The sequence below is a fragment of the Pseudophryne corroboree genome, chromosome 1 (assembly GCF_028390025.1).
Source record: "Pseudophryne corroboree isolate aPseCor3 chromosome 1, aPseCor3.hap2, whole genome shotgun sequence".
Classification (NCBI taxonomy): domain Eukaryota; kingdom Metazoa; phylum Chordata; class Amphibia; order Anura; family Myobatrachidae; genus Pseudophryne; species Pseudophryne corroboree.
This window is the reverse complement of record NC_086444.1, coordinates 295,602,839-295,617,885: the sequence shown is the minus strand read 5'-3', so window position 1 is coordinate 295,617,885 and position 15,047 is coordinate 295,602,839. Positions and strand designations below refer to the sequence as shown.

At 47.1% G+C, this 15,047-nt stretch overlaps 1 protein-coding gene across 2 annotated transcripts in view; it reads right to left on the bottom strand.

Moving 5' to 3' along the window:
- Positions 1-15,047, bottom strand: part of NAA25 (N-alpha-acetyltransferase 25, NatB auxiliary subunit) — a 335,868-nt gene that overhangs the window by 49,258 nt on the left and 271,563 nt on the right. The window lies entirely within an intron of this gene.

The following is a 15,047-nucleotide window of genomic DNA, read 5'->3' as shown; positions in this document are numbered from 1 at the left end:
AAAAGTAAAATAATTGTGAGACAACATAAATTTAATGGCATCTAAAACAAAAGCACGTAGAGAGTCTGACATATCATCCTGTTTTAAATAATATTCAATTGCCTCTACACCTTGGTCATGAGGGATATTTGAGTATAATGATTCCACGTCACACATTAATAAATAATAATTCTCCTTCCACTCAATTTTATTAATTAAATTAAAAAAATGCTGTGTATTCTTCATGTGTGATTGTAAACCCTCTACGTGCCTTTGCAAATAATGATCAACAAAACAAGATAAATTATTAGTGAGAGAACCCACCCCCGAAATAATAGGGCGCCCAGGTGGATGTGAAAGTGTTTTGTGAATTTTGGGCAAGTAATAAAAAGTGGGTGTGATGGGGTGTGCACAAATAAGAAAATTCATTACCTCCTTAGAAATTGCTCCACCCACATATGCCACATCCAGAAGATCATTATATTCTCTTTGGAACAGGGCGGTGGGATTGTGAGTCAGTCTACTATAGAAAGAAATGTCATTCAACTGTCTATGAGATTCCCTGACATAATCCTCTAAATCGAGGATCACAATCCCACCCCCCTTATCCGCAGGTTTTACAACTATGCTTTTATCCGCTTGTAATATTTTTAAAGCTTTTCGTTCCCCCGGGGTCAAGTTATCCGCATACTGTTTCTGTTCCACATTTTTACACATAATTTGAAAATTTGAAAGTGTAGCCTTATAAAAACTATCTACCTGTGACCCTCTATATTGTAAGGGATAGAACTCTGATTTTTTTCTTGAAACCACTTTCTCTGATGTCGTAGACTTGTGTACAGGTCTCTCTCTCTCGGTTACATCACCCTCCTCATCCTGCTGTAATGATTCTAAAATATCTATAATGTTATCATCCTCCCTATCTAATATTATGGGGACATCACAAATTTTTTGTTGCTTAAGTGTTTTTAAGGCGAAATATCGTTTCCTACTTAGTGTTCTCATATAACGATTCAAATCAACAAATAACCGAAACAAATTAGGTTTAGCTACTGGGGCAGACACAGAGAAATTTACGGAATAGAAGCAGAAACAAAGATACAGAGGATGTAGAGGGGGGAGAGGGAAATCGAATCAAAACACAATGTGTAAGGTAAAAAGGAATAAATCGGGCAAAAGTATATATAATCTATCAAAAAGAAAATTAACAGAGGAAATTAGTTTATTGGATAGAGGCTTAAACTTTGCCCCAGTAGCTAAACCTAATTTGTTTCGGTTATTTGTTGATTTGAATCGTTATGTGAGAACACTAAGTAGGAAACGATATTTCGCCTTAAAAACACTTAAGCAACAAAAAAGTAGTGATGTCCCCATAATATTAGATAGGGAGGATGATAACATTATAGATATTTTAGAATCATTACAGCAGGATGAGGAGGGTGATGTAACTGAGAGAGAGACCTATACACAAGTCTACGACATCAGAGAAAGTGGTTTCAAGAAAAAAATCAGAGTTCTATCCCTTACAATATAGAGGGTCACAGGTAGATAGTTTTTATAAGACTACACTTTCAAATTTTCAAATTATGTGTAAAAATGTGGAACAGAAACAGTATGCGGATAACTTGACCCCGGGTGAACGAAAAGCTTTAAAAATATTACAAGCAGATAAAAGCATAGTTGTAAAACCTGCGGATAAGGGCGGTGGGATTGTGATCCTCGATTTAGAGGATTATGTCAGGGAATCTCATAGACAGTTGAATGACATTTCTTTCTATAGTAGACTGACTCAATCCCACCGCCCTGTTCCAAAGAGAATATAATGATCTTCTGGATGTGGCATATGTGGGTGGAGCAATTTCTAAGGAGGTAATGAATTTTCTTATTTGTGCACACCCCATCACACCCACTTTTTATTATTTGCCCAAAAATAAGATTTTACTCACCGGTAAATCTATTTCTCGTAGTCCGTAGTGGATGCTGGGTACTCCGTAAGGACCATGGGGAATAGACAGGCTCCGCAGGAGACTGGGCACTCTAAAACAAAGATTAGGTACTATCTGGTGTGTACTGGCTCCTCCCTCTATGCCCCTCCTCCAGACCTCAGTTAGGGAAACCGTGCCCGGAAGAGCTGACACTACAAGGAAAGGATTTGGAATCCAGGGTAAGACTCATACCAGCCACACCAATCACACCGTACAACTCGTGATAACTATACCCAGTTAACAGTATGAATAACAACTGAGCCTCACTGAACAGATGGCTCATAACAATAACCCTTAAGTTAAGCAATAACTATATACAAGTATTGCAGAAGTCCGCACTTGGAACGGGCTCCCAGCATCCACTACGGACTACGAGAAATAGATTTACCAGTGAGTAAAATCTTATTTTCTCTGACGTCCTAGTGGATGCTGGGTACTCCGTAAGGACCATGGGGATTATACCAAAGCTCCCAAACGGGCGGGAGAGTGCGAATGACTCTGCAGCACCGAATGAGCAAACTCAAGGTCCTCCTCAGCCAGGGTATCAAACTTGTAGAATTTTGCAAACGTGTTTGATCCCGACCAGGTAGCAGCTCGGCAAAGTTGTAAAGCCGAGACCCCTCGGGCAGCCGCCCAAGAAGAGCCCACCTTCCTCGTGGAATGGGCTTTGACTGATTTAAGATGCGGCAGTCCAGCCGCAGAATGTGCAAGTTGAATCGTGCTACAGATCCAGCGAGCAATAGTCTGCTTACAAGCAGGAGCACCCAGCTTGTTGGGTGCATGCAGGATAAACAGCGAGTCAGTTTTTCTGACTCTAGCCGTCCTGGAAACATACATTTTCAGGGCCCGGACTACATCCAGCAACTTGGAAGCCTCCAAGTCCCGAGTAGCCGCAGGCACCACAATAGGTTGGTTCAAATGAAACGCTGATACCACCTTAGGGAGAAATTGGGGACGAGTCCTCAATTCTGCCCTGTCCATATGGAAGATCAGATAGGGGCTTTTACATGACAAAGCCGCCAATTCTGACACACGCCTAGCCGAAGCCAAGGCCAAAAGCATGACCACTTTCCACGTGAGATATTTCAACTCCACGGTCTGAAGTGGCTCAAACCAATGTGATTTTAGGAAATCCAACACAACGTTGAGATCCCAAGGTGCCACTGGAGGCACAAAAGGGGGCTGAATATGCAGCACTCCCTTAACAAACGTCTGAACTTCAGGCAGTGAAGCCAGTTCTTTTTGAAAGAAAATAGACAGGGCCGAAATCTGGACTTTAATGGATCCCAATTTTAGGCCCATAGTCACTCCTGACGGTAGGAAGTGCAGAAATCGACCCAACAAATTCTTCTGTTGGGGCCTTCATAGCCTCACACCAAGCAACATATTTCCGCCATATGCGGTGATAATCTTTTGCTGTCACATCCTTCCTAGCTTTTATCAGCGTAGGAATGACTTCAACCGGAATGCCCTTTTCCATCAGGATCCGGCGTTCAACCGCCATGCCGTCAAACGCAGCCGCGGTAAGTCTTGGAACAGACAGGGCCCCTGCTGCAGCAGGTCCTGTTGGAGCGGCAGAGGCCAAGGGTCCTCTGAGATTATTTCTTGTAGTTCCGGGTACCAAGTCCTTCTTGGCCAATCCGGAACGATGAGTATAGTTCTTACTCCTCTCTTTCTTATCATCCTCAGTACCTTTGGTATGAGAGGAAGAGGAGGGAACACATAAACCGACTGGTACACCCACGGTGTCACTAGAGCGTCCACAGCTATCGCCTGAGGGTCCCTTGACCTGGCGCAATATCTTTTTAGCTTTTTGTTGAGGCGGGACGCCATCATGTCCACCTGTGGCCTTTCCCAACGATTTACAATCAGCTGGAAGACTTCTGGATGAGGTCCCCACTCTCCCGGGTGGAGGTCGTGCCTGCTGAGGAAGTCTGCTTCCCAGTTGTCCACTCCCGGAATGAACACTGCTGACAGTGCTATCACGTGATTTTCCGCCCATCGGAGAATCCTTGTGGCTTCTGCCATCGCCATCCTGCTTCTTGTGCCGCCCTGTCGGTTTACATGGGCGACCGCCGTGATGTTGTCTGACTGAATCAGCACCGGCTGGTTTTGAAGCAGGGGTTTTGTTTGACTTAGAGCATTGGAAATGGCCCTTAGTTCTAGAATATTTATGTGTAGGGAAGCCTCCTGACTCGACCATTGTCCTTGGAAGTTTCTTCCCTGAGTGACTGCCCCCAACCTCGGAGGCTTGCATCCGTGGTCACCAGGACCCAGTCCTGTATGCCGAATCTGCGGCCCTCGAGAAGATGAGCACTCTGCAGCCACCACAGTAGAGACACCCTAGCCCTCGGGGACAGGGCGATCAACCGATGCATCTGAAGATGCGATCCGGACCACTTGTCTAACAAATCCCACTGAAAGATCCTTGCATGGAACCTGCCGAAGAGAATTGCTTCGTAAGAAGCTACCATCTTTCCCAGGACTCGCGTGCAGTGATGCACCGACACCTGTTTTGGTTTCAGGAGGTCTCTGACCAGAGATGACAACTCCGTGGCCTTCTCCTCCGGGAGAAACACCTTCTTCTATTCCGTGTCCAGAATCATACCCAAGAACAGCAGACGCGTCGTAGGAACCAGCTGCGACTTTGGGATATTCAGAATCCAGCCGTGCTGTTGTAGCACTTCCTGAGATAGTGCTACTCCGACCAACAACTGCTCCCTGGACCTCGCCTTTATAAGGAGATCGTCCAAGTACGGGATAATTATAACTCCCTTCTTTCGAAGGAGTATAATCATTTCGGCCATTACCTTGGTAAATACCCTCGGTGCCGTGGACAGACCAAACAGCAACGTCTGGAATTGGTAATGACAGTCCTGTACCACAAAACGGAGGTACTCCTGGTGAGGTGGGTAAACGGGGACATGTAGGTAAGCATCCTTGATGTCCAGTGATACCATATAATCCCCCTCTTCCAGGCTCGCAATAACCGCTCTGAGCGATTCCATTTTGAACTTGAACTTTCTTATATAAGTGTTCAAGGATTTCAAATTTAGAATGGGTCTTACCGAACCGTCTGGTTTCGGTACCACAAACATTGTGGAATAGTAACCCTGTCCCTGTTGAAGGAGGGGAACTTTGATTATCACCTGCTGGAGGTACAGCTTGTGAATTGCCGCCAGTACTACCTCCCTGTCCTGGGGAGTGGCTGGCAAGGCTGATTTGAGGTAACGGCGAGGGGGAGACGTCTCGAATTCCAGCTTGTATCCCTGAGATACCACTTGTAGAACCCAGAGATCCACCTGTGAGCGAACCCACTGGTCGCTGAAGTTCCGGAGACGGGCCCCCACCGCACCTGGCTCCACCTGTGGAGCCCCAGCGTCATGCGGTGGATTTAGTGGAAGCAGGGGAGGATTTTTGTTCCAGGGAACTGGCTGTCTGATGCAGCTTCTTTCCTCTTCCTCTGCCTCTGGGCAGAAAGGATGCGCCTCTGACACGCTTGCCTTTCTGAGGCCGAAAGGACTGTACTTGATAATACGGTGCTTTCTTAGGCTGTGAGGGAACGTGAGGTAAAAAAGTCGACTTCCCAGCTGTTGCTGTGGATACGAGGTCCGAGAGACCGTCCCCAAACAATTCCTCACCCTTATAAGGCAAAACCTCCATGTGCCTTTTAGAATCAGCATCACCTGTCCACTACCGAATCCATAATACTCTCCTGGCAGAAATGGACATAGCATTAATTCTAGATGCCAGCCGGCAAATGTCCCTCGGTGCATCCCTCATATATAAGACTACGTCTTTAATATGCTCTATGGTTAGCAAAATAGTATCCCTGTCAAGGGAATCAATATTATCTGACAGGGAATCAGACCATGCTGCTGCAGCACTACACATCCATGCTGAAGCAATAGCAGGTCTCAGTATAGTACCTGAGTGTGTATACACAGACTTCAGGATAGCCTCCTGCTTTCTATCTGCAGGCTCCTTTAAGGCGGCCGTATCCTGAGACGGCAGTGCCACCTTTTTTGATAAACGTGTGAGCGCCTTGTCCACCCTAGGGGATGTTTCCCAACGTAACCTATCCGTTGGTGGGAAAGGGTACGCAGTCAGTAACCTCTTAGAAATTACTAGTTTCTTATCAGGGGAACACCACGCTTCTTCTCACAGTTCATTCAACTCATCAGATGGGGGAAAAGCCACTGGCTGCTTTTTCTCCCCAAACATAATACCCTTTTTTGTGGTAACCGGGTTTATGTCAGCAATGTATAAAACATCTTTCATAGCCGTAATCATACATCGGATGGCCCTTGTGGACTGTACATTTATCTCATCCTCGTCGACACTGGAGTCAGACTCCGTGTCGACATCTGTGTCTGCCATCTGAGTCAGCGGGCGTTTTTGAGCCCCTGATGGCCTCTGAGACGCCTGGGCAGGTGCGGCTGAGATGCCGACTGTCCCATGGCTGTCACGTCGTCAAACCTTTTATGTAAGGAGTTGACACTGTCGGTTAAAACCTTCCACATATCCATCCACTCCGGTGTCGGCCCCGCAGGGGGCGACATCACACTTATCGGCTCCTGCTCCGCCTCCACGTAACCCTCATCAAACATGTCGACACAGCCGTACCGACACACCGCACACACACAGGGAATGCTCTGACTGAGGACAGGACCCCACAAAGTCCTTTGGGGAGACAGAGAGAGAGTATGCCAGCACACACCACAGTGCTATATAATCCGGGATTTACACTAACAAAAGCGATTTTCCCTATAGCTGCTTTTATATACAGTTTGCGCCTAAATTTAGTGCCCCCCATCTCTTTTTTACCCTTGATGCCTGGAAACTGCAGGGGAGAGCCTGGGGAGCGGTCTTCCAGCGGAGCTGTGAAGAGAAAATGGCGCCGGTGTGCTGAGGAAGATAGCCCCGCCCCCTTCTCGGCGGACTTCTCCCGCTTTTTTATCTGTATAATGGCGGGGGATTATGCACATATACAGCTTAAAAGCTGTATTATGTGTCAATTAGCCATGTAAGGTACTCTAATTGCTGCCCAGGGCGCCCCCCCCCCCCCCCAGTGCCCTGCACCCATCAGTGACCGGAGTGTGTGGTGTGCATAGGGAGCAATGGCGCACAGCTGCAGTGCTGTGCGCTACCTTAATGAAGACCGAAGTCTTCAGCCGCCGATTTTCAGGATTCTCTTCTGTCTTCTGGCTCTGCAAGGGGGACGGCGGCGCGGCTCCGGGACCGGACGATCGAGGTCGGGCCCTGTGTTCGATCCCTCTGGAGCGAATTGTGTCCAGTAGCCTTAGAAGCCCAAGCTAGCTGCAAGCAGGTAGGTTCGCTTCTCTCCCCTCAGTCCCTCGTAGCAGTGAGTCTGTTGCCAGCAGATCTCACTGAAAATAAAAAAAACCTAACAAATACTTTCTTTTCTAGAAGCTCAGGAGAGCCCCTAGTGTGCAACCAGCTCGGGCCGGGCACAGATTCTAACGGAGGTCTGGAGGAGGGTCATAGAGGGAGGAGCCAGTGCACACCAGATAGTACCTAATCTTTCTTTTAGAGTGCCCAGTCTCCTGCGAAGCCCGTCTATTCCCCATGGTCCTTACGGAGTACCCAGCATCCACTAGGACGTCAGACAAATTCACAAAACACTTTCACATCCACCTGGGCGCCCTATTATTTCGGGGGTGGGTTCTCTCACTAATAATTTATCTTGTTTTGTTGATCATTATTTGCAAAGGCACGTAGAGGGTTTACAATCACACATCAAGAATACACAGCATTTTTTTAATTTAATTAATAAAATTGAGTGGAAGGAGAATTATTATTTATTAATGTGTGACGTGGAATCATTATACTCAAATATCCCTCATGACCAAGGTGTAGAGGCAATTGAATATTATTTAAAACAGGATGATAGGTCAGACTCTCTACGTGCTTTTGTTTTAGATGCCATTAAATTTATGTTGTCTCACAATTATTTTACTTTTGACTCACAATATTATTTATAGACACGGAGTGCGGCCATGGGTGCCAGGTTCGTGCCGAGTTTCGCCAATCTATATATGGGCGTGTTTGAGGACAGGCACATATGGGGAGGCGGATTCGGCGCGGACCTGGTATACTATGGCCGATTTATAGATGACTTAATTATCATATGGGGTGGAGGCTTAGATCCATTATTATTATTTATGGATAATTTAAATAAAAATACATTTGGACTTAAATTTACGTCAAAATATAGTTTGAACAGGATTACCTTCCTTTATATAGAACTGTCCATTGAACATGGACTACTAAATACCAAGACATATGTCAAGCCAGTTGACCAAAATCGATATTTGCATTATAAGAGTGCACATAAAACATGTTGGAAGGATAACATCCCTAGGGGCCAACTTGTCCGCATACGTCGTAACAGCACTTCAGTTGAGACATTTAAAATACAGGCAAGGACGTTAATGGAATCATTTCATGAACAGGGTTATCCACCTGATATACTAGAGAAGGCTTACAAAGAGGTGGAGCAGATGGATAGAAACACATTATTAATACCTAGAGAAGCATCACAGAAAAAATAAGAATTTACTTACCGATAATTCTATTTCTCATAGTCCGTAGTGGATGCTGGGAACTCCGTAAGGACCATGGGGAATAGCGGCTCCGCAGGAGACTGGGCACAAAAGTAAAAGCTTTATGACTAGCTGGTGTGCACTGGCTCCTCCCCCTATGACCCTCCTCCAAGCCTCAGTTAGGATACTGTGCCCGGACGAGCGTACATAATAAGGAAGGATCTTGAATCCTGGGTAAGACTCATACCAGCCACACCAATCACACCGTACAACCTGTGATCTGAACCCAGTTAACAGTATGATAAACGTAGGAGCCTCTGAAAAGATGGCTCACAACAATAAACAACCCGATTTTTGTAACAATAACTATATACAAGTATTGCAGACAATCCGCACTTGGGATGGGCGCCCAGCATCCACTACGGACTATGAGAAATAGAATTATCGGTAAGTAAATTCTTATTTTCTCTGACGTCCTAGTGGATGCTGGGAACTCCGTAAGGACCATGGGGATTATACCAAAGCTCCCAAACGGGCGGGAGAGTGCGGATGACTCTGCAGCACCGAATGAGAGAACTCCAGGTCCTCCTCAGCCAGGGTATCGAATTTGTAAAATTTAGCAAACGTGTTTGCCCCTGACCAAGTAGCTGCTCGGCAAAGTTGTAAAGCCGAGACCCCTCGGGCAGCCGCCCAAGATGAGCCCACCTTCCTTGTGGAATGGGCTTTTACAGATTTTGGCTGTGGCAGGCCTGCCACAGAATGTGCAAGCTGAATCGTACTACAAATCCAACGAGCAATCGTCTGCTTAGAAGCAAGAGCACCCAGCTTGTTGGGTGCATACAGGATAAACAGCGAGTCAGATTTTCTGACTCCAGCCGTCCTGGAAACATATATTTTCAGGGTCCTGACTACGTCCAGCAACTTGGAGTCCTCCAAGTCCCTAGTAGCCGCAGGCACCACAATAGGCTGGTTCATGTGAAACGCTGAAACCACCTTAGGGAGAAATTGAGGGCGAGTCCTCAGTTCTGCCCTGTCTGAATGAAAAATTAGGTAAGGGCTTTTATATGATAAAGCCGCCAATTCTGAGACACGCCTGGCTGAAGCCAGGGCTAACAGCATGACCACTTTCCATGTGAGATATTTTAATTCCACAGTGGTGAGTGGTTCAAACCAATGTGACTTTAGGAGACTCAACACTACATTGAGATCCCAAGGTGCCACTGGAGGCACAAAAGGAGGCTGTATATGCAGTACCCCTTTGACAAACGTCTGAACTTCAGGCACTGAAGCCAGTTCTTTTTGGAAGAATATTGACAGGGCCGAAATTTGAACCTTAATGGACCCTAATTTTAGGCCCATAGATAGTCCTGTTTGCAGGAAATGCAGGAAACGACCCAGTTGAAATTCCTCTGTAGGGGCCTTCTTGGCCTCACACCACGCAACAGATTTTCGCCAAATGCGGTGATAATGTTTCGCGGTTACATCCTTCCTGGCCTTGATCAGGGTAGGGATGACTTCATCTGGAATGCCTTTTTCCTTCAGGATCCGGCGTTCAACCTCCATGCCATCAAACGCAGCCGCGGTAAGTCTTGGAACAGACAAGGTCCCTGCTGGAGCAGGTCCTTTCTTAGAGGTAGAGGCCACGGGTCCTCCGTGAGCATCTCTTGAAGTTCCGGGTACCAAGTCCTCCTTGGCCAATCCGGAGCCACGAGTATAGTTCTTACTCCTCTCCTTCTTATGATTCTCAATACTTTGGGTATGAGAGGCAGAGGAGGGAACACATACACTGACTGGTACACCCACGGTGTTACCAGAGCGTCCACCGCTATCGCCTGAGGGTCCCTTGACCTGGCGCAATATCTGTCTAGTTTCTTGTTGAGACGAGACGCCATCATGTCCACCTTTGTTTTTTCCCAACGGTTTACAATCACGTGGAAGACTTCTGGGTGAAGTCCCCACTCCCCCGGGTGGAGGTCGTGTCTGCTGAGGAAGTCTGCTTCCCAGTTGTCCACTCCCGGAATGAACACCGCTGACAGTGCGGTCACATAATTTTCCGCCCAGCGAAGAATTCTTGCAGCTTCTGCCATTGCCCTCCTGCTTCTTGTGCCGCCCTGTCTGTTTACGTGGGCGACTGCCGTGATGTTGTCCGATTGGATCAATACCGACTGACCCTGAAGCAGAGGCCTTGCTTGACTTAGGGCATTGTAAATTGCCCTTAGTTCCAGGATATTTATGTGAAGAGACGTTTCCATGCTTGACCACAAGCCCTTGAAATTTCTTCCCTGTGTGACTGCTCCCCAGCCTCTCAGGCTGGCATCCGTGGTCACCAGAATCCAGTCCTGAATGCCGAATCTGCGGCCCTCTAGAAGATGAGCACTCTGCAACCACCACAGGAGAGACACCCTTGTCCTTGGGGATAGGGTTATCCGCTGATGCATCTGAAGATGCGATCCGGACCATTTGTCCAGCAGATCCCACTGAAAAGTTCTTGCATGGAATCTTCCGAATGGAATCGCTTCGTAAGAAGCCACCATCTTTCCCAGGACCCTTGTGCATTGATGCACTGACACTTGTCCTGGTTTCAGGAGGTTCCTGACTAGCTCGGATAACTCCCTGGCCTTCTCCTCCGGGAGAAACACCTTTTTCTGGACTGTGTCCAGAATCATCCCTAGGAACAGTAGACGTGTTGTTGGAATCAGCTGCGATTTTGGAATATTTAGAATCCACCCGTGCTGACGTAGCACTACCTGAGATAGTGCTACTCCGACCTCTAACTGTTCCCTGGACCTTGCCCTTATCAGGAGATCGTCCAAGTAAGGGATAATTAAGACGCCTTTTCTTCGAAGAAGAATCATCATTTCGGCCATTACCTTGGTAAAGACCCGTGGTGCCGTGGACAATCCAAACGGCAGCGTCTGAAACTGATAATGACAGTTTTGTACCACAAACCTGAGGTACCCTTGGTGAGAAGGGTAGATTGGGACATGGAGATAAGCATCTTTGATGTCCAGAGACACCATATAGTCCCCTTCTTCCAGGTTCGCTATCACTGCTCTGAGTGACTCCATCTTGAATTTGAACCTTTTTATGTAAGTGTTCAATGATTTCAGATTTAAAATCGGTCTCACCGAGCCGTCCGGCTTCGGTACCACAAACAGCGTGGAGTAATACCCCTTTCCCTGTTGTAGGAGGGGTACCTTGATTATCACCTGCTGGGAATACAGCTTGTGAATAGCTTCCAGTACTGCCTTCCTGTCGGAGGGAGACGTTGGTAGAGCAGACTTCAGGAACCGGCGAGGGGGAGACGTCTCGAATTCCAATTTGTACCCCTGTGATACTACCTGCAGGATCCAGGGGTCCACTTGCGAGTGAGCCCACTGCGCGTTGAAATTTTTGAGACGGGCCCCCACCGTGCCTGAGTCCGCTTGTAAAGCCCCAGCGTCATGCTGAAGACTTGGCAGAAGCGGGGGAGGGCTTCTGATCCCGGGAAGAGGCTGCCTGCTGCAGTCTTTTTCCCCTTCCTCTGCCCCGGGGCAGAAATTAGTGGCCTTTTGCCCGCTTGCCCTTATGGGGACGAAAGGACTGAGTTTGAAAAGACGGTGTCTTTTTCTGCTGAGAGGTGACCTGGGGTAAAAAGGTGGATTTCCCAGCCGTCGCCGTGGCCACCAGGTCCGATAGACCGACCCCAAATAACTCCTCCCCTTTATACGGCAAAACTTCCATATGCCGTTTGGAATCCGCATCACCTGACCACTGTCGTGTCCATAAACTTCTTCTGGCAGAAATGGACAGCGCACTTACTCTTGATGCCAGGATGCAAATATCCCTCTGTGCATCTCGCATATATAGTAATGCATCCTTTAAATGCTCTAGTGTCAATAATATACTGTCCCTATCCAGGGTATCAATATTTTCAGTCAGGGAATCCGACCAAGCCACTCCAGCGCTGCACATCCAGGCTGAGGCGATTGCTGGTCGTAGTATAACACCAGTATGTGTGTATATACCCTTTAGGATATTTTCCAGCTTTCTATCAGCTGGTTCCTTGAGGGCGGCCGTATCAGGAGACGGCAACGCCACTTGTTTTGATAAGCGTGTGAGCGCCTTATCTACCCTAGGGGGTGTTTCCCAACGCGCCCTAACCTCTGGCGGGAAAGGGTATAATGCCAATAATTTATTAGAAATCAGCAGTTTTTTATCGGGGGAAACCCACGCTTTGTCACACACCTCATTTAATTCATCTGATTCAGGAAAAACTATGGGTAGTTTTTTCACACCCCACATAATACCCCTTTTTGTGGTACTTGTAGTATCAGAAATGTTCAAAGCCTCCTTCATTGCCGTGATCATGTAACGTGTGGCCCTACTGGACATTACGTTTGTCTCGTCATCGTCGACGCTGGAGTCAGTATCCGTGTCTGGGTCTGTGTCGACCATCTGAGGTAACGGGCGCTTTGGAGCCCCTGACGGTGTTTGAGACGCCTGGACAGGCACTAACTGATTTGCCGGCTGTCTCATGTCGTCAACAGTTTTTTGCAAAGTGCTGACACTGTCACGTAATTCCTTCCATACGACCATCCAGTCAGGTGTCGACTCCCTAAGGGGTGACATCACTATTACAGGCAATTGCTCCGCCTCCACATCATTTTCCTCCTCATACATGTCGACACAATCGTACCGACACACAGCACACACACAGGGAATGCTCTGATAGAGGACAGGACCCCACGAGCCCTTTGGGGAGACAGAGGGAGAGTTTGCCAGCACACACCAGAGCGCTATATATATACAGGGATAACCTTATATAAGTGTTTCTCCCTTCTATAGCTGCTGTATTTGTATTATCTGCTAATTAGTGCCCCCCCTCTCTTGTTTTACCCTGATTCTGTAGCAGGACTGCAGGGGAGAGTCAGGGAGCCGTCCTTCCAACGGAGCTGTGAGGGAAAATGGCGCTTGTGTGCTGAGGAGATAGGCTCCGCCCCCTTTTCGGCTGCCTTTTCTCCCGCTTTTTTTAGGAAAACTGGCAGGGGTTAAATGCATCCATATAGCCCAGGAGCTATATGTGATGCATTTCTTTAGCCATATAAGGTTTAAAACGTGTTTTATTGCGTCTCAGGGCGCTCCCCCCCAGCGCCCTGCACCCTCAGTGACCGGAGTGTGAAGTGTGCTGAGAGCAATGGCGCATAGCTGCAGTGCTGTGCGCTACCTTAATGAAGACAGGAACGTCTTCTGCCGCCGATTTTTCCGGACCTCTTCGCTCTTCTGGCTCTGTAAGGGGGCCGGCGGCGCGGCTCCGGGACCCATCCAAGCTGAGCCTGTGATCGTCCCTCTGGAGCTAATGTCCAGTAGCCAAGAAGCCCAATCCACTCTGCATGCAGGTGAGTTCGCTTCTTCTCCCCTTAGTCCCACGATGCAGTGAGCCTGTTGCCAGCAGGTCTCACTGAAAATAAAAAACCTATTTAAACTTTTACTCTAAGCAGCTCAGGAGAGCTACCTAGCATGCACCCTTCTCGGCCGGGCACAAAAATCTAACTGAGGCTTGGAGGAGGGTCATAGGGGGAGGAGCCAGTGCACACCAGCTAGTCATAAAGCTTTTACTTTTGTGCCCAGTCTCCTGCGGAGCCGCTATTCCCCATGGTCCTTACGGAGTTCCCAGCATCCACTAGGACGTCAGAGAAAGAAAGAAAATCAATATGAAAGGAGTATGTGTTTCTCCACTCAGTTCAATAGCTGTGCTCATCAAATAAAACATATAATAAAGAAAAATACCTCACTGCTGATGTTAGATGAAATACTTCAAGATATAGTGGACCCTAGGGGACCTATTATGTTTCGAAAGGCAGACAACTTGAGATCAAAATTAGTACCCAGTCATTTTTGTAATAAAAAGATAGATGTAGCTCCAACAGTGTCATGGCTCCCGGAAAGACCAGCAGGGTTCCATAAGTGTGGGAAAATGGAATGCTTATCCTGTAAGTTTATGCCAAGGAAGAGTAGCGATTTTCAATCCACAAGAACTAGTGAGGTGTTTAAAATTAAAGATTTCTTAAATTGCATGTCTACATATGTAATTTATGTGATCACATGTCTATGCGGCAAACAATATGCCGGCCGCACGACACGTACTCTCCATATTAGGTATATGGAGCACAGAAGAAATGTTATAAGGAAAGCAAAACACCCATTGTCGAGTCATGTGGTAAATTGTCAGGGTGCAGATTTTAATAATATCAAAATGCTGGCTGTTGAACAAATTAAAACTACTAAACGAGGAGGGGATAGATACAGTATGCTGTGTAGACGGGAAGCATACTGGATCTTTAGGATGGATACCCTGATGCCGGGTGGATTAAATGATACTGTAGAGCTTAATGGTGTATAAGGGGTAGAACTATGCTTGTGGAATCTAATAGTTAGATAGTAGGGATGATATGATATAGTTAGCTCAATAGATGGTAATGGTGTGTTTCTCTGATTTGATCTATATACATGGATATGTGGATAGATAAGATGAACT